The sequence below is a fragment of the Peromyscus leucopus genome, chromosome 14 (genome assembly GCF_004664715.2).
Source record: "Peromyscus leucopus breed LL Stock chromosome 14, UCI_PerLeu_2.1, whole genome shotgun sequence".
Taxonomy (NCBI): Eukaryota; Metazoa; Chordata; class Mammalia; order Rodentia; family Cricetidae; genus Peromyscus; species Peromyscus leucopus.
The window spans coordinates 48649992-48671729 of record NC_051075.1 but is presented as its reverse complement, the minus strand read 5'-3'; the positions used below and the strand labels follow the sequence as shown (position 1 = coordinate 48671729).

The 21738-nt window shown below is 46.1% G+C and overlaps 1 protein-coding gene across 2 annotated transcripts in view; it reads right to left on the bottom strand.

Moving 5' to 3' along the window:
• Nucleotides 1-9306, bottom strand: part of Susd6 (sushi domain containing 6) — a 102706-nt gene extending 93400 nt beyond the window's left edge. Inside the window, exon 1 of one of the 2 annotated variants that reach the window (XM_037210679.1) lies at nucleotides 9221-9306. The gene's annotated coding sequence lies outside the window, so the exon portion shown is untranslated. The remainder of the gene's footprint in view (nucleotides 1-9220) is intronic. The other variant, XM_028876143.2, reaches the window with a different exon arrangement.
• Between the last annotated feature and the right edge of the window lie 12432 nt (nucleotides 9307-21738).

Here is a 21738-nt window from a genome sequence, read left to right as displayed (position 1 = left end):
GTGGCCTGTAAGTGTGTAGTTTCAAGGGCTTTTAGTAATGATCTAGAAGCAAGAAAAGCAAAACCTGATGATTACGAAGGCTAGTTCCAAATAGGACAAGGGCGAAAGGAGACAAGCCATTACATGATTCCAGTAGGATGGCTGGCTTGCTGTCAATGCTCAGGATTAGATCCCATAGAGGAAATGACCCTCTCAGCAGCACCGTCTGCTCCTTCTGGTGTCTAGCCTCACCTTTTTTTTTTTAAATTCAGCTGTAGCCAACGTCCACCTGTGTGAGGACTGTGGCAGCTGCCCTGCAGAGCACTGTTTCTCACACCTACATATTCACTGCGCTCACAGCCACTTCAGATCTCCCCACCTTACTGGTTAACTCCCCAGAAGGTACAAGGGAAAGGAAAAACTTCTGAGAACTAGAGATCACATTTAATAATGAAGGCACTGTGGCATACTGGGTAAAGATCTCTCTGAAACGTACAATGACCCTTTAGAACTGAGGCTTCATGCCAGGCGATGGTGATGCACGCCTTTAATCTCAGCACTCGGGAGGCAGAGGCAGGTGGATTTCTGTGAGTTCAAGGACAGCCTGGGCTACAGAGTGAGTTCCAGGAAAGGCACCAGAGAAACCCTATCTCGGAAACCACCTCCCCACCCCAATAAAAAGAACTGAGGCTTCACACTGAAAATATTCTACTTTTTTTTTTAAGAAGCAATATATGTAAATTTAGATATTATTCTGTCAACTCTCATCATTAGGTTCTGCACCAATGATTTTAGGGCAATCACAACAGAACAAGAACAAGAGAATTTGTTCTAACGTTGCTTTTCCTTAAACTGCATTGTCAAGTAGGTTAACCTAAAACCAGAACTATAGATGCAGCCTTAAAATAGAGCCCCAAGAAATGATCACACATGTCCACACAAAAACTTATACAAGGATGCTCTTAGCTGACTGTGGTGGCACATGCCTATAATCCCAGCACTTGGGAGGCTGAAGCAGGAGGATCTCAAATTCAAAGCTAGCCTAGAATAATGACTACATTATATGTATATATACACTATAATACATGGCAACATTATTCAAAAGTGGAAGCAATGCAAATGTCCATCAGCTGATACAGAAGTATGGTGTGATATATCTATACAAAGAAATATTACTTGGCAATAAACTGGGACTGAAGCACAGATAAATGATACAACTCCAATAAACCTTAACAATAGTAAATGGGGCTGGAAAGATGGCTCAGCAGTTAAGAACACTTCTGTTCTTCCAGAGGACTCAGGTTCAATTCCCAGCACCCACACAGTGGCCCACAACTGTTTGTAGCGCCAGTCCCAGGAAATCTAACAGCATCTTCTGGCCTCCAAGAGTATTGCATGATCATGGTATACAGGCAAAACATCCATACACATTAAAAAGCAAAAAAAAAAAAAAAAAAAAAAAAAAAAGGTAACCAGAAGTGAAAGAAGCCAGTTACTAAAGACTACATACCATAATTACAATAATATGAAATGTCCAAGTGGGTAAACATACACAGAAAGTAGGCCAGTGGTGACCTAGGACTGGGGAGACTGGAGAGAAATGATAGGTAATAGATTTCACTGAGGGTTGATCAGAGTAGTCTAAAGTTAAACTGGGGTGGTCTTATACAGTCATACAGACATACTAAAAGACAGGTGTATTGTATATGCAAATGTCTATCAACTGGTGCATAAAGAAGGTGGTATAGACTGGGCAGTGGTGGCTCACATCTTTAATCCTGACACTCAGGAAGCAGAGGCAGGCAGACCTCTGCTGTGGGATGTTAATGTATGTCCTGTGGGAGCCCTTCTTGGGTTCTTTGTGGCGTTACCCAGCAGGTCCGTATAGAGGATGATTAGGACCATGGGCCTGAGTGCAGGTGTTTGAGATGGTCTGCACTTGGCTGTGCTGGGGGATGGTCTGTATGTCAAGTTGTTCTGATTGGTTAATAAATAAAACCTGATCGGCTGTGGCTAGGCAGGAAGGATAGGCGGGACTAACAGAGAGGAGAAATAAAAGGACAGGAAGGCAGAAGGAGATGCTGCAGCCGCCGCAATGACCAGAGACACTGCAGCCGCCGCCATGACCAGCAGCATGTGAAGATGCCGGTAGGCCACCAGCCACGTGGCAAGGTATAGATTTATGGAAATGGACTAATTTAAGCTATAAGCACAGTTAGCAAGAAGCCTGCCACGGCCATACAGTTTGTAAGCAATATAAGTCTCTGTGTTTACTTGGTTGGGTCTGAGCGGCTGTGGGACTGGCGGGTGACAAAGATTTGTCCTGACTGTGGGCAAGGCGGAAAACTCTAGCAGCAGACCTCTATGAATTCTAGGCCAGCCTGGTCTACATACTGATTTCCAGGAGAACCAGAGCTACATAGTGAGGCCTTTTATCAAAAAATAAAAAAATCTTAGCCAGGTGGTGGTGGCACATGCCTTTAATCCCAGCACTCAGGAGGAAGAGGCAGGCAGATCTCTGAGTTCGAGGCCAGACTGGTCTACAGAGTAAGTTCCAGGACAGCCAGAGCTGTTACACAGAGAAACCCTGTCTCAAAAAATTCAAAAAATAAATACAGCAATCTTAAAAAGTGGTACATCTATACAAAGAAATATTACTCAGTAATAAACAGAATAACATACTATAACACAAACCTCAAAAACATGCTAAGTAAAAGAAGCCACACTTTAAATGGGTGGATTTTTATGACATGTAAGTTATCAGCCAACAAAGCCATTTCTTTTAAAAAGTCACATGACAAAATAACACGGTAAATGCCGAAAAAAAAAATCTCCTTAGCAAACTTAGAAAATATATATAACCACAAGCCATTTGAACTATTAAGGGTTAACCAAAGGAAAATGACTAAAGAATAATGCTGAGAAAAACAGAATTCAAAACTGGATGTTTAAGGATTACCACAAAGGATGTTAGAAACAGAAAAGACGTGTTGGGTTGTACAATAACGATCTTCCCCCCTTGCATTCCAACCTTTCTGTAACCCTTTTCCCCTCGGCTTTCCTCAAACAGTCTGCAGAGACAATTACAATTTAAGATGCGAAACAGGCAACCCAGCTCCTTGGTTCCTGTTCAGACTTCCACCCCCATGGTTTCCAGAGATCTACTGAGAGCAACCCAAAGGAGGAAGATCTGGACTAACACACAGCTATCCTAGTCCCAAAATCCAGTTTCATCCACAGCCTCATCAAAAGCCCAAGCCTAGTCCTGCCAGGAGAACTTCAGCAACTCCTCTCCAGGCTTAAACTTCTGTGGGTGCCGATGAGTCACTAGTGGTGGTAAACTGGGTTTGGGAAGATTGGATACATGTTCCTCCTCGACAAAAGTTAGTAAGACCAGGGAGAATGGAAGAGTCCCTATTCAAATCTCTTGAGGTTTTGCTCCCAATCTCAAACTACAGGAGTAAAGAACGCTGAGTCATTTAACTTCTTCTCAACATAAAAGATCCTGCTCTAAGTAATGAAGAACGGCTCGGTCACCAGCTTTGCAGGCTGAGAAAGCACTGAGTCTGCTGCTGTCATGAGGAATCCCAGGCTAGCTTCACAAGTCAAGTAATGGAGCACTGCAAAGAATAAAAATAAAAACAAAACACTTAGCCAGGCAGTGGTGGCGCACACCTTTAATCCCAGCACTCAGGAGGCTGAGCCAGGCAGATCTCTGTGAGTTCGAGGCCAGCCTGGTCTACAAAGTGAGTTCCAGGAAAGGCGCAAAGCTACACAGAGAAACCCTGTCTCGAAAAACCAAAAGAAAACAACAACAAAAAAAAAAACACTTAAATTGGTACTCGGGAGGGAGTATGGCAGAGCACATGGCTACCAGATAATCTTAGAGCTCTCTCAACACTGACCACAATAACAGGCAACTACATCTGTTTCTGCTTGAGAGAATGCTGTTTCGGGAGTACTGCATGAATGCCTGGCATGCAGCCTTCAGATGTCTCTGGGTGGGAGACACATCACAGACAACACGGAGTCTGAACCCCTGCTCAGTTCTCACATAGCTGCTCCACTCCCTGCTACTCTTATACCTAGTACCTTCACAGACCCAACTGTCTGTCCCTCTGCCTTGGGACTGAAGCAGCAGTGACCCAGCTCAGCACCACTTCCAGATCTACGAGGTACCTGGAGACCTCTACACACAGACGAGGACCAGAAGACAAAAGAACAAATGAAGAAACCCTGCTGGTTTCCAACAACAACAACAAAAAACTGGGGGGGGGGAGGAGTGGTACACAACAGACAGGCACAGATATGAGAATAAAGACAGAAGACAACAGGTGCCTGCCAGACCTACATAAAAATGTTTACAGGGCAGCACTCATGATCCTACATCAACCAAAGGAACAATGTCTCCTTACTGGAATCTCAGCCATGATATAGTAAACAGATCTTCATGCCCAAGGTCAGTCACCCCAAGGTTTGCCTGACTGCTTCCTGGGTCTCAAGATTAACAGCTTCAAATACGCTGTATCAAAAAGCTTCTAGCCCCAACTCTAAGCGGCATTCTTCCTTCGCACCAGCAAGCAAACAGCCCTCCCACACACAGTATCTTTCACTGCTTTAAGTTTTTAAGTATCCTACAATGTGGCCATATATCTTATGAGCATCAATTTTCTAAAAACCAATAGACTAGGTGAAGGCTTATATATTATTACATATGTGGGTGCTGTGTTTTGGTTGGTTGGTTTGTTTGGAAACGATCTCACTAAGCAACTCAAGCTAACCTTGAATTCAAAATCTTCCCTCCTCTTCATCCCATGGTTTGAATGTGCCCCTAAAAGTTCAAGTACTAGAAAATCCTCAAAGTCATATATGAAGTCTATTTGGGACTAGAAGGCAAATAGATACATTGGCAGATAACTAGGATTAGTGAGGTCTGGAGGGTGGGGCACCCATGCTGACTTTACAAGAGGAAGAGACTCAAGTTACCAAGTTTGCTCACTTTACCATGTGATACCCTATGCTGTGTTATGATGCAGGACGCTGGTGCCAAGCTCCCCAACTTCCTGGTTTCCAACTGTGAGCCAAATAAGCTGCTCTTCTTTATGAATTACCACATCTTAGGTACTTTGTTACAATAACAGGAAATGGACTGAGACAGAGAGTGTTCCCTGCATAGAAGCAATTTTCAGAGAAACCCAAGAATCTCTTATCACATATTATTTGTTTCAATATTTGCCCTTTACCCAAATGTCATAATCTTCACATTCAAGTCGGCAACACAGCAGTTCTTTTGTTGTTGTGGTGGTGGTGGTGTTTTGGTTTTGTTTTTCAAGACAGGGTTTCTCTGTGTAGCCCTAGCTGTCCTGGAACTCACTCTAGACCAAGCAGGCCTCCAACACACAGAGATCCGCCTGCTTCTGCCTCCCAAGTATTGGGATTAAAGGCCTGTGCCACCACTGCCCAGCAAGAAATTATTTTATTTTATTATTATTATTTTGTTATTGTTTTTTTGAGACAGGGTTTCTCTATGTAACAGCTCTGGCTGTCCTAGAACTTGCTTTGTAGACCAGGTTGGCCTCAAACTTGATACAGGATTCCTTTATCTGTTCCTTTTCTCTATTCTCATACTGCTTGAGAGAATGCTCTCAGCAGGGATCCTGTGAGTTCAGGCAGATAGAAAAAGGGAAATGAATTCTGCTCATCAGCTTCGGCTAGACTGCATGCCAATCCAAGAGCTCAGTAAAATGTTTCATGTATATATGGCAGACAGGTGAGACAGGTGGCCAAGCCAAGTGGGCTCCAGGGACCTGCCACTGCCTCTCATGAAGGGTCACTTGGTAAATGGAAATAAGGGAAAACACAAGTACCGTATGCTCTTTGGTTTTCTTTCATTGCCAGCAAATGGTTCTGCCTCGTTCTCCCAGATCACCTGTTTGGTACTGAAATGAGGAAAATCTCGTTCCTCGTTGGATTTTTAACTTTTTCTTTTTTTTCTTTTCTTTTTTTTTAAGACAAGATCTCACTTTGTAGCACTGGCTGCCCTAGAACTCACTATGTAGATCAGACTGACCTCAGACTCTGCCTCCCAGAGACTAGGCATTCACCACCATGCCTAGTCTCCACAAAATTCTTAAAATAGTATTGTTTATATGGAGGTGTCTGTGTGCACTCTGGAGCCTGGAAAGAGCATCAACTCCCCCCACCCCCACCCCCGCCCCCCGAAGATGGAGTTACAAATGACTGTGAGCTGGTTTGGTGCTAGGAATCAAACTCCAGTCCTCTGCAAGAGCAGCATGCACTCTTAATCACTAAACCCTCTCTACAGCCCCCTAAAAGTATTTTTAAGACACTTTATTATTTCTCTAAGCCTCCAGAGGATTACCAGCAGTGAACAGCTATCAAGGGAGCTAAAGATACAGAAAAAGCACAAGGAAAAAGCATGAAATGAGAGCAAGGATATTGGGGGAGGGGGGAGATTTCGGTTGGTTTTTGTCATCTGATTTTGACACAGGGTTTCACTGTGTGTATCCAGGCTAGCTGGGACTCATGCCTCTCCAACCTCAGGCCTCCCCAGTGCTGAGATCACAGACACTGCACAACCAAGGCAAGTTTTGATCTGAGAAATGGACCAGCGTAACGTGAGCAAAACAGTAATAATAAACTTCTTTTTAAACAGGCTTAATTACTTTTAGTAGCCCAGTGAATTGCTCCCTTTGGAGGGTGTACGTGTGTGTGTGTGTGTGTGTGTGTGTGTGTGTGTGTGTGTGTGTGTGTGTGTGTGTGTGTAGGAAGAGTGAAGCAGGAACTGCGGCCCCAGCTACAGCTGAGGAGGAAATCCCCTGTCAGGAAGACACATCATTACATAAGAGCTCCAGATCAATCACCACACCATGGAGATCAGCCAGACAGCCGGAGTGCTGAGGTGGTGCTGAGGTCCTGCCACCGGCCAGGCTGCAGCACCTCTTTTTACCTGTCTTCCTCTTCCTTCAGTGAGCCTGAATTCAAGATTTGGAGAAGCTGGGCACAGCAGGTCAAACTGCCATCTGCTGGGTCCGCTCCCAGGACTGCACACCCAGAGGCTTTTCTACAGCAGGAGGTGAGGATCTGACTCATATATCACTTCTACTACATTTTCAAAGTCCCTCTGGAGACAGGACTCCCATCTACAGGTTTCAAACTCATAACTGTCCTCTCACTTAATGGGTACAAGTTCCCAAAAGTAGCAAAATTACCATAATAAACCAAAATAAAATAAATTTAAAACTTAGAACCAAGTCAGGTATGGTGGCGCACACCTTTAATCCCAGCACTTGGGCGGCAGAGGCAGATGGCTCTCTTGTGAGTTCAAGACCAGTCTGGTCTACAGAGTGAGTTCCAGGACTGTTACACTGAGAAACCCTGTTCCAAAAAACAAAACAAAACAAGGGGGAAAAAACTGAGCACCATGAAGACCTGTCTGGTTTCGGTTTTACTCATCACGGTATCTCTAATATAAGGTACCCACTGGTATAAGCTGTGTATCACATGAAACAGAATGAAAAAAAAAATTTTAAAGGTGAACAAGTAGTATTGTGCACACCGACCATAAATGTGCATCCAGGAGAGAGTTAGGGATGCTTGTAATTAGAGAAACAGCCTCAAGTAGTGTTGCTTTGAGAAGGATCTAGAGACTCCAGAAATTAATTTGTGGCCCTAAATTATTTAACGTGTGTGGCTTTTATCTCAACTGGAAAAAATAAGGATAACATCCACCCTGCCTCAAATGTTATTAAATGAGATCCAAAGTGAAACTTGGGCCCGTGACATAGCTCAGTGGTTAAAAGCACTTGCCATCAGACCTGATCACGTAAGTTCAAGCGCTGGGAGGCAGAAAACTGGCCCCTGCAAGATGTTCTTTGACCTCCGCACCAGCACCCTGGTGTGTACAAACACAAGCTCACACACTCGAACTCACCTACACCAAATACATGTAGCTTTTTTTAAGTGAAACTTTTTAGCACAAGCTTGGAACACAATAAACCCTCAAGAAGTTTTCCATATTGTCAACCGCTTTGTGGAATTATTCCTTTACTGAGGTACAGGAACACCCTCCAACTCAGACAATTCTCATTTCTATTTGCATTTGCATCTACTCTGAAAGTGCCAAGCTCAGAAAACTAAGAAGTCAACGCCAAGGGCATGTCTCTACTAGTCTCCACTAGATGGTGACAATCTGGGTGTAGAATTCCCAGAACACAAAAGTGTGGTTGGTGTGTGTGTGTGTGTGTGTGTGTATCAATTTTTTTAACTCAAGGGATTCATAACAGCAAAAAGCGAACTGATCCCTGTAAAGAATGGAAAGACGCTGCAGATCTAGAAGGGAGTGAAAACCCATGGCTTAACTGAACGGGATCATGTCCCCGCACCTCTCTCTGTACAGCACTTCAAACCCCAGTCAGCAAAAGCAACAAAGGGCAGCACACAGCCTGGTCACCATAGAAGTGTGTGGCCACAACACTGGGCCTCTCCGTGGAGCCACGAAGTTCCCAATGAACTTGACTCCTCTTTTCCTGGGCCTCGCTGTCCTCCCAGTCCCGTTACAGGTTAAGTTTTTCCACCCCGGTGGCGGCACAACCACAACCGGGAGGGGGCCGTTCGGACTCGCAAATGTGTGGGACTTGTGCAAGGATTCAAAAAAAAAAGAAAGTCTGTATCTAGTCACATTAACAAAAACAAAACAGGAAGTGGCTTCGGCGAGTTGCAGCCCACAGAATAAAGTTTCTGCGACGGAAGAGGCGAGGAGGCGGCTGGGGCTCCGGAGAGCTCACGCGCAACTGGCGAGCGGCTGCAAGATTTCCTCAGGAACCCCGCCTCGGCCGAGCCTGTCCCGCCGCGCCGGGCCGCGGCTTCTCTGGGCGCGGGAGGGCCAGCGCGGCCACACCGAGGGCCTCCGCCCGCGGCGCGCTCCCCCACCCCGAGCCCGGCGCCGACCCCGATCCTCGGGTCCCCGGCACCGCACAGCCGGCAACGCCGCCGCCGCCCTCAGAGCGCCCGGGGCCCGGCGACCTCGGCGCGCGCCTCGCGGCGCTGACACCGGCCAGAGCGGGAGCAGGCGGCCGAGCGGAGGCCCGGGTCCCCGCAGAGGTGCGCGCCCGCCCGTGCCCTGACCACCAGCCGTCGTCGTCGTCCCCCCCCACGCGCGCGCCGCTGACACAAAGCCGGGCCCCCTCCGGCCCCCGGGGCCGCGGTGGTGACAACTCACCCGGGAGTCCGCGCCGAGACCTCCGGGAAGGGGGCGCTCGCAGCTCCCCGCGCCGCAGAACCCGCTCCGCCGCTGCACGCGCGCGCCCGTCCGCCCGCTCGCCCGCCGCGCCCGGCTGCACTCCCGGTCGGGGTCCCCGCGACGCCTTGCGTGCCCTGGGCTGGCTCGTGCGGTCGGACGCCGACGGGAGGAGGCAGGACGCGAGCTGGGGAGCAACCTCGGAGGATGGAGCGCCGCGGCCGCTGCGCCAGCGTCACTGGCCCAGCTGTACAGGGAGGGCGGGGGAGGCCCCGCCGGGGGGGGGGGGGTGGGAGGGGAGGGAAGGGAAGGGACGGGGCTGGGCGGGGCCAGGCGCGCACGCCACAAGCGCCGGCGGCGTCGCGTCGCGGCGACCGCCCCCGCGGAGTCGCGCGCAGGCGCAGGCGCAGCCGGCCCTGTCGGACACGCCTCTAGAGGGGATGGGGGCGGGGGTGGGTGGAGTGCCTTAAAGAGACAGTCGCTCTGACGACACCGGCTGTTAACTATGGACTCTAGTTCGCCACCTTTCTGGAGCGCCCTCCAGTCCTTTTACTGTATTGTTTGGTTATTATTTGGATGTTTTAATTACTGTCATTTGCAAAGAAGTATATTGCTGTTTAAGAGGCTCCTTCGCACACGTTGCCTGACCTATCTCTGAAGCAGGTTATTATCTCCCTATTAAGCATTACTCTAGGTTATGGTGTGTAACTTAACGACCTCAAAAGTGCCCCCGAGGGGTTAGGTAGGTGTGGAAATGTAGATCCAGCCATTTGGAGTCTATAAAGCTGGGGTGGACTTCGGGAATCTTTTTTAATAGATGCCCCTAAGTGCTATTGCGGCGCACTCAAAAGCACCTGGTGGGTCTCAGCTTGAGGAAAGCTGACGTCCCAGCAAGGGCTGGGGAACCCGGAGCTGCGGGCATGGCCCCTGGCTCTGCTCTGCTCTCAGCACATCTCAGGGGAGCAAACTGTAGACCGCCCGCGGTATCCATTCAACAGTGACCTCTCACTGCAGAGGGGTGGCCACATGATAGTGGAAACTGTGGCTCTTTGTGCCCATGTCCTTGTATTTGACCTGTTTCAGAGGTGTTTAATAAATGTTGAGACACTCCTTGAAAATCAGTGGCTCATAAATCAGGCAGAGCTTTTAGCGGAGTTGCCCTATTCTTTTTTTTCTAGGCAAGTGCCCAACCTAGCTCCACTGGGAAGGAGTGGGGTTTTTTTTTTGTTGTTGTTGTTGTTTGTTTTTTCCAGATGCCCTTTGAACAAAGCTACATCTCAGGGCCTTTCACCTAGAAAGCTTTCAAATAAAGGTGCTGTGAATTAGCACCACCACAGCACACCCACCCCCTAGAGAGCTCTTCCCCATGGGCCTCAGAGAAACCGGTGGTGTGTTCCACCACCTTTTCCTGTTTTATCCTGGGAAAACTGGACACCTGGCATCCCGCTCACTTACCCACACTAATGGAGCTGCACTGCCCAGACCATTAAGGGGTTGAAAAACATCAGCCGGGCAGGATCTGGACATCCTGTAATTCCAGCACTTAGGAAGGAGGCTGAGGCAGGAGGATTCCAAATACAAGGCCAGCCTCAGCTACAAAGCAAGACCCTGCCTCGAAAAAGAAGATGAGCAATGCTGTAGGACTGCAGTGTGCTTGCTAAAACTTGGGGTCCTAGCAGGAACACCCAAGAGACAAAGAGAAATGAACAGAGGAAAGAGGAAAGGAGAGACTGGAGAAAACCAACGGACGGATGAAAAAGAGGCCAGGGAAGAAAGCGGGTAAGCAGGCGCACACCGGAGAGGGCAGCCCAGTCTCCAGCCATGTGTGGCAGTTTGACCATTAACGGGACCTCGTGAAGGACTTGCCACGTCTCACAGTGTGAAGTGGTATAATTATTGCTCACAGCCTACCAGAGTCCACAGCTGAGAACAAAGTCCGCAGCACAGACTGTCCGGGACTCTCCGCCGTCTGGCAGAAATCCAACCACACCACGGCTCTGAGGAACTGACCGGCCAGCCTCCCCTGGCTGTAGCAGATCTCTGACAAGCCACCGCCTGTCACACCTCTGAGTCCTGCTCCCCGACCTGGAGTGTCCTCACTTTGCAGCTCTCCCCCTTCTGTCCCTCTGTGGTGCTTTGGTTTTAGCTTCATTTACACATTTCTTTCCTTTTGCCTTGTATTGCCAGGATCAGGACCAGGGTAAGATCCCTTTTCTGTCTTGTCAATACTGGCTCAGCAACCTCGTCCCTCCTTCCTACCCCTCATAGCTTACGTTCCGATTCTCCTTACAGATCTGGGTCAAAGATCTTCTTACATCCTGCTTATAATAAGTCTTGCTCTACTCTCCTACAAAACGAAGATGGTACTCCCTGGCTTAGGGTAAATTTTTGTTGTGGTTTGGTTTGATTTTTTTTTTTCGGGGAGGGGGTTGGTTTTTGTTTTTGCCAATGATGAGATACCCTAAGATGGAGGTTAAGAATGCTTAGTGCTCCCACCCATGCTCACACAAGCAACCCTAATTAAATGAAGCAGGGCGCACATACCAAAAAAGTCATCAAAGTAGGAGAGAAGTGAGTTGCTGATAAGAAAGGGTTTGGTGGCTGGGGACGAGAGGATGATGGGGCGATGGAATAGGATCAAAGTACATCATAGATATCCTTATGTGAAATTGTGACAGAATAACTAAGGATGATTTGGACTGATGAGATTCTCAAGCGTATAAGAGGAACACTGGTTTAAGGAGGAGGGTTTTTTTTATTTTTAATTTAAATGATGCTAGGGAGTCAAACCTAGGTTCCCACCTCCCTGCCCCACCAAGACAGGGTTTCTCTGTGTAGCCCTGACAGTCCTGGCACTCACTCTCTGGAGACCAGGCTGGCCTTGAACACACAGAGATCTGCCTGCCTCTACCCCTGCACCCCTGAGAGCTGGGATTAAAGGCATGCGCCAGCCATTACTGCTGGCTCCAAACCCAGGTCTTCATGCATGCTAGGCAAGCATCTTACCACTGCGCTATGTATCCTGGGCCTCCTGGCATTGCCTTTTCAGTTTTGGTTTGCAGCAGAGTCTATGAAGCCCAGGCTAGCCTTGAACTGAGATCTCCACTACCTCCTGAGAGATAGGAATACAGACATATGACATCCTATCCTCCAATTTTATTTAAAAATTGTTTTGAAGCTTTAAGGATGGCAAGACAGGGGGCTGGAGAGATGGCTCAGAGGTTAAGAGCACTGATTGCTCTTCTAGAGGTCCTGAGTTCAATTCCCAGCACCCACATGGTGGCTCACAACCATCTGTAATGAGATCTGGCACCCTCTCCTATATACATAATAAATAAATAAATCTTTAAAAAAAAAAAAAAAGGATGGCAAGACAGATCATCCAGGAAAGGTATAAGCCTGATGACTTCTGAACACATTTGGAGGAAGGAAAAAACTGACTTATACACACACATAAATAAATAAATAAATAAATAAATAAATAAATAAATAAATAAACAAACAAACAAACAAACAGTTATATAAGCATACATTTTAATTAATTTATTTTTTATTTTATGTACATTGGTGTTTTGACTGCATGTATGTCTGTGTGAGGGTGTTGGATTCCCTGGAACTGGAGTTATAGACAGTTGTAAGCTGCCATGTGGGTGCTGGGAAATGAACCCTGGTCCTCTGGAAGGGCAGCCAATGCTATTAACCACTGAGCCATCTCTCCAGCCCCCATAAACATACATTTTAAAACCTTAAATTACCTTTTTTTTAAAAAAAAAATTATTTATTTATTTGTTTGTTTGTTTATTATACAGTGAGTTCTGCCTGCAGAAGAGGGCACCAGATCCCATTGTAGATGGTTGCTGGGAATTGAACTCAGGACCTCTGGAAGAACAGCCAGTGCTCTTAACCTCTGAGCCATGTTTCCAGCCCCTTAAATTATCTTTTAATGTTTTATTTTGTTATACAACTCATCACCGATTCACAGCTTAAATGTACATTTATACATCTAACATATACAATTGGATGTTTTAAAAATATAGTTACAGTATTGTATAACTATTACCATAGTCAATTTTAGAACATTTTCAGGACCCCCGAAGGACACTATGCTAAGTATGGAACCCAGGGCTCAGGAGCTAAGGTATGCTCACTGCCACGCACTACATCTGTAGCCTCCAAAACAAACTGTAATACTCTATATCTGGGCAACCTAATATCTATGCCAGAGAGGTTGAGCTAATCCCAGTGAGAAGTAGAAAAGCCATCCATGGCAGTTTGTCAGTGACTAAGGGGATTCCTGACTTGTGGCACACCAAGCACTAAGGTTAGGGCCGTCTTGGGCAAACCGGGGAAGTTGGTCAGTTCCTTAGGAAATGGTCCGGAGGCAAAGTATTCATTCCTTTCCCAGGAACCCAGCCAGGAGTATTTGGGCCCTCAGGCAGGAACAGAGAAGCTTAGCTCCTGGGAGGTGGAAAGTAGGGGTGGGCGGCTCAGAAATAAGAGCATCATTGTTGCTGTGGTTATGACATATAACAGCTGTAATGATAGCCACTATTTTTAGAGCACCTACTGTGTGCCAGGTACTTATTTGTTAGGAACTTTATCCCTGTAACTTCTAATTCTGGTAACAATCTTCCAAGTCAAGCATCTCATCAACGTCATTTTTACCAGAGAGGCTCACAGAGGTTTCAACCTACCAAAAACCACATAGCAGTTATGTTGCAAAACTAGAATTTGTTGCTTGTCTATTCCAAAGGTCGTTCTTTTCCACCGGGGGTGGGGGGGTGGGGAGTGGGGATGGGGGGGAATCAAAGCATGCAGCCTCTCCTAGGCCTGGCCTGGGGGTTGGGGGCCAACACATGACACAATGGTCCTTGTGTGTATCTGTTCCTCTCTCTCAAAGGGCATCTTTACACACCAGATCATTGTATCCTCATGGCATTCCCACAAAATGAAGATCCATGACTATCCCCTATCTTACCCAAGGAAGCTAAGGTAAGGAGATGTCTTAGTTAGGATTTCTATGGCTGTGAAGAGACACCGTGACCATGGCAACTCTTACAAAGGAAAAACATTTCATTGAGGTGGCAGCTTACAGTTTCAGAGGTTCAGTCCATTTTCATCATGGCATTCAGGCAGACATTGTGCTGGCTACATCTTGATAAGAAGGCAACAGGAAGTAGACTGTCTCGCTGGGTTTGGCTTGAGCTTATAGGAACCCTCAAAGCCTACCTCCTCGATGACACACTTCCTCCAACAAGAACACACCTACAAACACAGCATACCAGCAAAGCCACACCTCCTAATAGTGCCACTCCCTTTGGGGGCCATTTTCTTTCAAACCAACCACGAAACAACTGGCTTATTTCATCTCACACAGGCCTTGGTTTCAGTTTCATGTTTTAATTCAAGATTCCTTGGGTAGCCTTCACAGTCCAAGAAAGGAAACCTATTTGACTCCAAGGGAAGTAGACGTATTCAGTTGCTAAAGAAAGCAGAAGTCGAGTATGGATGGGCCATGGGGCCCCCCCAGCCTGAGCTGAGAGGAAGATCCCATCCAAAGGAGGAAGCTCTGGGTTTGTGACCTGACACTGTCATAAGGATGTTCCTTCCTGCGGCTTGATGGGAACCCGAGAGAACCAGACTTGATACCCGGATGTCTGGAGATGACCAGTCAGATAGGGCTTTGCAAAGTTCAAGGTTCAAATCACAGTAACTATGTGCACCCCAACACTGCCCCCATCCTTAGAATATGCACTGGCTGGGCTTGGTGGCCCCACACCTTTAATCCCAGCACCTAAGAGGCAGAGGCAGATCTTTCTGAGTTTGAGGCCCACCTGGTCTACACAGGGAGTTCCAAGACAGACAGAACTACAAAGAAAAACTCTGTCTCAAATAAATAAAATTTAAAAAAGAAAGAAAGAAAATGTGTACTAGAGTCTGCTTGGCCTGTTAGTGTGGACTGTGCCCCACTCCTGATTTTTCTGAAGCACCAAACTCTTTTTATTCCCAACACAGATCTGGTAATCTGGGTTAAAGGGTTGGACCCATTTTTCACACACAAGAAAGGCAAGATAGAAGGCATCCACTAGCCTGGACTACAAAATGAGACCATGTAAGGACGAAAGGAGAGAGAGAAGTGAGAAATGGAGAGAAGAATTCAAATATGAGAGCCCATCTGCTTTGTCCTTAGGTGGCCCAGGTGGTAACCCAGTGGGAGAAAAATGCCAGATCCTGTCACAGGCACACGCCCGAGGCTGGCCAACCAGATCACCTTTGCCCAAGAGCTGGGCAGGGACTCTGGAAGACAGCCAGCCTGGAAGGAGGAAGGAACAGGGGGCAGCTGATGGCCTGAGGCCTCTGTAGCTACAGCCAACCCACAAACCTCACCCACACTGCTCTCGGTCTTCCGACACCACTGTCCCTTGGTGACTCTTCCTCCTCCGGGTTTCTTGATGGTTCATTGTCCCCGTGACTTAATGGAGAGAAGAGAGAGCTGTATGATTGGTTCAGCAAGTTCTGAGGTATCGGTGGATGAAGGAATGGAGTAGTCTCCTCCTTCAGATCATTAGGGGAGGGAGGCCCTGACAGCTGCCATACAAAGTGTGTAATATCCTGGGGCCCATCCCCAGAGACAAAAAATAAAAATAAAAACAATTCAAATTTCCAAGTTTATTGTTAAACAAAATTAAATCACATACAGAAAATTTAATAAAGTGTGATATTAGTGTGATACTCAAGATATCACTTTTTAATCACTTTACTACACTGTACTCTTCTCTCAGCTTTCAAGTTTATCTGCATTTACTCTATCTGTGCGTTGAGAATACTAATGCAGTACTATTAAGGCATCTCTTTCCAACTCCATATGCAGCATCACACTGACAGCCTGAAATCAGGGTGGAAGTGTTTACACGAGAGAAACTGACACAGCCTATAATTCAGATCCCACCTCAGCACACACGTCAAACATTTACATCTGAAATAGCGAATATATACACCTAACAAGAAAAAATATTCAAGAGTTTCCAATACTTGCATCTATAGATGTGAATGAATAGGAATAGTGGAGGAGGTGGAGCCAGCACAGGTGGCCCAAGATTAGCCAAACTCACTAGCAAAGCCACTGGAGTGAGTGAACGTGGGTAAAAGGTGGATTACTCAAGGAGGCAGCCGGACCCTCGACACCTTACACATGACTAGAAAGATGGGAGGTGGGCCCGCAGAAGAGGCCAGAGATGTTTGGTATTGGTCCTATCTGCCTCTATTCTTTCTCCCAGTAAAGTTGGATCCCAAGTTACCATGGAAGATGAAGATGCCAGGTCTGAGAGGAAGCAGGTGACCTCTAGTGGTAATGAAAATGCCAGCCACATCCTTCCAGCCTCCCAACATTATTCTCCTGACACAGAGCACATCCAACAGGAGAGCAGGAGCTGACAGTCATGGCACAGACAAACAGACCATGAGCAGAAGCAATTATTCAAACCAGAGGGCTTTGAGCGCTGCCTCCGAATCTATGCCTTTTAGCAGAGCCAGAATCTGATGATGCCCTTACTACCATAGAATGAAGACCTATAGCCTCATTGCAAGAAAATAAGAAATGCATGCACATGTTCTCTAAGAGACACATTCAAGAATGATCACAGCACCATTATTCGCGATAGAAAACAAACAAAAATCAAAGACAACCCAAATGTCCACCAATGGAGGAATGGATCAATTGGTTATGGTATGTCTGTATGGCGACATACTCTGCAGTGGATAAAGATTAAACAAACTTCCAAGCTGTGAATGAATCTCATAAATAGAATCAAAACTAAAAGGAGCCAGACATTAAAATGGATGCACTGTGGTTTTTGTTGTAAATCAAGAAATGGTAAGTGAGACTAAAATAAAAGAAAGACAGTTTTATTTGGGTGCAGAACAGATTTGCAAATCTGGGATGTGGGCTCAGTTCAGAAGCTAGGTGAGGTTTCACGTAAGATAAGCAGGGCTGAGGTTTGCACAACACAAAAAGCATTCTTTGGGGATGATAAGGAGAACTGAGATAAGTTCTGTGTTGGGAACCAGAGTGGTAAGTCCTTTGGAATGTCCAGGTCAAGAGGCAAACCAGCTAATCTAGTGTCTGCAAAATCTTGTCAGATTCCAGAAAATCACTCTGACAGATTCAGTTCCCAGTGTGACTCTTTACGGCAGGTTATTTCTGTCACAAAAATTGCAAAGGCTTAGGGTGGGGGTTTTGTTGTTTTTACTGTTCTGTAGTCATTTTGACTAATCACTATTTATATCGAGTTCCAAGACAGGCAAAATTCATTTAAGGTGTTAGAAGTCAGGATGGCAGTCACCTTTAGGGGACATTTTGGTTAGGATTGGATTATCAGGATGATGAAAATATTGATACATGATCTCACTACTGTAGCAGGCTTTGTTTTGGACCACCAGTCAGCTCCCAAATCATGACATGGAGACTTATTATTAGTTATGAATGCTCGGCTTTATCTTATGCTCGTTTCTTGCTAGCTCTTAAACTTATGTTAACCTGTTTCTCTTCATCTACATTTTTGCCTTGGGACTTTTTACCTTTTTTTCATTCTGTATGTCTGACTGGCTGCTGGCTGCTTGGCTGGCTGGCCCTGGGCATCTCCCTCCCTTTCCCCCTTGTTCTCTCTTCTTCTTTCATTCTCTCTTGAGCCTAGATTACTCCTCCTATTTATTCTCTCTGTCTGCCAGCCCCACCTATTCCTCTACTGCCTAGCTATTGGCTATTCAGCTTTTGATTAGACCAATCAGGTGCCTTAGGCAGGCAAGGTAATACAGCAGCACATCTTTACATAATTGAACTAATGCAGCATAAACAAATGTAACACACCTTTACATAGTTAAAGTAATATTCCACAACACACTATGTAGCTCAGGCTGGCTTATAACTTGTGATCCTCCTGCCTCAGCTTCCCAAACAATGGGATTATAATTTTGTGCCATCACTCCCAAGACTCTTCTTTTTTTTTTTTTTTCAGTGCTAGGAATGAAATTAAAATCCTTGAACATGCTAAGTATGTTCAAGAAACATGCTAAACTCTACCACTGAGCTACACATCCCAGCCTCGTTTTGCCTCTTGATCTGGGTGCTAATTACACAGGCATGTTCATTTTGGGAAAGTTCATAGAGATGCACATTTAAGATCCATATACTTTTTGAATCAGTCGTCCTGGTGTACACTTGTAATCTCAGTAACTCATTGGGCTGAGGCAGGAGGATATTGCCGAGAGTTTGAGGCCAGGCCAGGCTACATATTAAGCCCCTTCCTCAATCTTTCCACTGGCCCCCACAAGAAAAAAATTATATAGTTTACAAAAAAAGTTCAGGGCTCTACCTATAGATGAGAAGAGAAAGATAAAGCTGATTGAACCATGGCCACAGCAATCACTAATACAACGTGGCTGGGGTTTTTATGATCTAAATGCTTTGGGCATTGTTACTACTGGCTTTTTTTTTTTTTTTTTTTTTTTTGCTTTACATTGTTACTTTTTGACTTTTGAAATGGTGAGCTCTTTAGTAAAGTGCTAAAATACAGCATTCTCTCTGGGCAGTTTACACATGTGAAATAAAAATGTCAGAAGGTCATTGTTTAGACTAAGAGTCTACACTGGTCAAGAGTCTACACTGGTAAAAGAGTCTACACTGGTCAAGAGTCTACACTGGTCAAGAGTCTACACTGGTAAGAGTCTACACTGGTCAAGAGTCTACACTAATCAAGAGTCTACACTGGTCAAGAGTCTACACTGGTCAAGAGTCTACACTGATAAAGAGTCTACACTGATAAAGAGTCTACATTGGTCAAGAGTCTACACTGATAAAGAGTCTACACTGATAAAGAGTCTACACTGGTCAAGAATCTACACTGGTCAAGAGTCTACACTGGTCAAGAGTCTACACTGATAAAGAATCTACACTGGTAAGAGTATACATTGGTAAAGAGTCTACATTGGTAAAGAGTCTACACTGGTAAGGAATCTACATTGGTAAAGAGTCTACACTGGTCAAGAGTCTACACTGGTAAGAGTCTACATTGGTAAAGAGTTTACACTGGTAAAGAGTCTACATTGGTAAAGAGTCTACACTGGTCAAGAGTCTACACTGGTCAAGAGTCTACACTGGTCAAGAGTCTACAATGGTCAAGAGTCTACACTAGTAAGAGTCTACATTGGTAAAAAGAGTCTACACTGGCCAAAGTTCCAAGTTGTTAATCTGAGACTAAACTATTTGTCTAACTTTCCAAGAAACCAAGATTAAAGAGTTAGTCCAATTTCACAAGCAGGCCAGTTGCAATCAACGTGATAACAGTGGTCCCTCTGCCTTAGTCTGTGCACATAGCAACAGGTATTCTTAGTGAACCCAATGTTAAACAGTTAGGTTTCTACTCCTCCACTGACTGACATGAAAGAATTTTGAAATGGTGGCTCTTCTTTTTGTTGTTTTCCTGCTTTCTTTAACTCTTCCCTGTCTCTAAACCCAAGCTATTCTGTTGGACCCCACGGAGCACTGACTCTACTTTATGGAATGGAGTATGCCACTGCTGTAAACCTGAAAACACAGACCATTCAGATCTACAAGTGGAAACTTGGCAATTTTGTTCTTTGCTACAGGACAGCTATATTTCTAATCATAACAGGATTTTTTTTCTTACATTAAACACCCAAAGGCTGGCTGCATATCTGTAATCTCAGTATTTGGGTAAAGGTAGGTGTATCATGAAATGGGTCAACCTGGGCTACAAAGCAATATCCTGTCTCAATAAAATAAAATAAAAACAAAATGAGGGCATGCCTGCAGGATCTATGCAACACAGGATGTGTCTATTGCATACTAACCAATGCTCTCTCACTTGTGAAATGGGGTTGGTGGCAGAATATACTAGGGAAGACTGTGTGGAGATGGAATGATCTCATCTCATTAAAAACCTAAAACCAGAGTCTGGCATGCAATAAGCAAAAAATAAGTGTTTGCTATTATTTGTCTTGCTCTGGACCCTACCCACTAAACACCAAATGCGTTCTCAGCGGCAGCCTAAAACACTCCCCAGGGTGTCCAAACAGCCTACAGTGTTAGGCTTTGCATATATTGAATGGCCGGAACCATGGAGCAAGGAGAAACACCCTTCATGCATTTGTTCACAAGAACGATGGAGACAGCTGGCACCAGGCCGGGCACTCAAGGTACTGACTGAGTAGAGACACAAGACAACAGCTGAACAACAGGGTCAATATAGCCCCGTAGAACAGACTGTGTACTCAGGCCCCAGCTTCCACAGAGGGGTTTGATATGTGCTGTGGTTTGTTGTTTGTTTAAGCTTGTATTTAGCTGCAGTGAGAGACAATTAGAAGGTTTCATATCTTTAGAATCTAGTTTTTCTACCTGTCTTTAAAAAGTCTGCAGTTTGAATTCCCATGGTCAGGAGTCCTGCCCTTGGTCACAACCCCTATCCGACTTTCACCGCTTTCCTACCAGATCTTTATAGGCCCTGAAGCTTGGAGCCAATGCCACAGGTCTGTCTGATGGCTGCTGTGGAGCCCTGAGGAAAACCAAATGCTTCTGGCCGGAGCTGATAAGTGAGCCTCGAGTGCTGAATAGGAGGCAGATAAAGTGGGAGAGGGCCCCGTGTTCAGAGGCTCGTGCTAAGACATTAGACAGATGCTCAGGGTCCAGTCCCTCACCACCAGGCTGCTGCAGCATCGGCAATCGGACGTCCACAGTAGATGGCACACTATCCCTCTCTGCTCCTTCGCACACCTGCTTGACAGCAAAGAGCCTTTAAAATCTGAATACCGAGACTGAGATGCTGTGGGACGCGGCTCACGGTGTCCTGGCACCTAGGCTTGCCCTGCACCATGCCTGTAAGCACCTTAGGAGAAGAGTAAGAAATGAAGAACAGGGCATAGCTCTGCAGGGGCCTTAGAGTCTGGTGCTTAATAGCGATTGTCACTTGGCAGGATCCAGAATCACCTAGGAGACAGACCTTGGGCATATCTATGAGGGAGTTTCTAGATTAGGTTCATCGAGGCGGACGGACCCACCCTAAATTTGGGAGGCGCTGGTCCATTGGCTGGGGTTTTCTGCTAAATAAAAAGGAGAAAGAGAGCTGAGCATTCCTGACTGCAAATGCAGTGTGACCAGCTGCTTCACGCCCCCGAAGGTCCCCTGCCACAATGGACTGTCCCCTCTAACTGTGAGCCAGAACAAAGCTGTCCCGCCTTAAGTTACTTTTGCCAGGTAGATGCTCTTGATTCAGCAATGAGAAAAGAAACTAATGTGAGTCCCCACAGGGACAGCCTGCCACAGCATCACTTAAGGAACCGGAAGGGCATCCCCATAACATGTCTACAGATTGACATCCCCTAGCTTGCTCCTCCAGCTTTGCTGTGCACACAGATCACCCAGGGGTCTTGTTAAAATGCAGATTCTGAGGTCTAGGATGGCACCTGTAGGTCAGTATCTCGACTCC